Genomic DNA, 1162 nt, shown 5'->3' with positions numbered 1-1162 from the left:
TAAACCGGGCGGCTCCTTGGAGGCAAGGATTCTGAGGCTCCATTTAACATACTTTGGACATGTTTTAAGGAGAGACCGGTCCTTGGAGAGGGACATCATGCTTGGAAGGGTGGAGGGACAGCGCAGGAGGGGAAGGCCCTCTCGGAGGTGGAGTGATTCAGTGACTGGGGTAATCGGGATGGGTGTATCCAAGACAGTGCGATTGGCACAGGACAGAGCAGAGTTTAGGGCTGCTGTACATAGGGTTACCGTGAGTCACAAGTGACTCAACAGCTCATAACAACAACAATCCCTTCCTGATACCATAGCTAGGTTAGTTAGAGTTCTTATGACCATGCCTAGGTTGGTTGAAGTTCTTGGGACTGTGAAAGAATAGAACTATACTATGGCTAGCTTAATTTAAGGGGAAACTGAAGACGACAGGAGTGGCTCACAAAATAAAAAGTCTAACAATTAATATTTAAGGTAGACAAATATTGATAGCATGTGGCAATTGTTCTTTGGCTTGGCTACACATTCAATTCACACAAGATTTGTAGAATTCTTCTCATTCATGGACTAAAGAATTCAAATCAGAGTCTTTTGGAATGAAAGCAAGGCCTCCTTGGTCCCTCAAAACACAGCAGTGTTTCCAATATGTATCTGTGATTGAAACTTCAGCTGCATCAGAATCAGTAAATTGATTATAAGGCCCCACCTACAAGCTTTCCTTTCAGTGCAGTTAGAGATTATTTGCATATGAAATGATTTTTCAGCTGAGAAGGGTCCTGGAATTCTGCATTTCTAGCGACTTGCCCTGTGATTCTGAGTTTGTTTATCCTCGAGCTCACTTGGAGCAGCAAAGCTGTGGAGGGGTGGCCCTTGAACTTCGTTGCTGTGTGCTGTGGAGTTTAGTGACCCTATGAACCCAGCCCTGTCCACATCCTCACCTTCAACACACTTGAACCCATTGTTATAATAATGGTGTCAATCTAACTCTCTGAGAGTTTTAGCATATATAAAAGTTACTGGGAACATTTAAAAAGTACAAATTTTCAGGGGAGCTCTGGTGGCCTAGTGGCAAGGAGCTGCAACTACAATCCCAGAGGCGCCCGGTTTGAATCCACCAGATGCTCTGCCAGGGAAGGAGGGACAATCTCCTCCTGTACCAGTCAGATCTGAT

This window comes from Elephantulus edwardii, unplaced genomic scaffold (assembly GCF_000299155.1).
Source record: "Elephantulus edwardii isolate Elephantulus edwardi_28Jun2011 unplaced genomic scaffold, EleEdw1.0 scaffold00007, whole genome shotgun sequence".
NCBI lineage: Eukaryota > Metazoa > Chordata > Mammalia > Macroscelidea > Macroscelididae > Elephantulus > Elephantulus edwardii.
Note: the sequence above shows the minus strand (reverse complement) of the source record.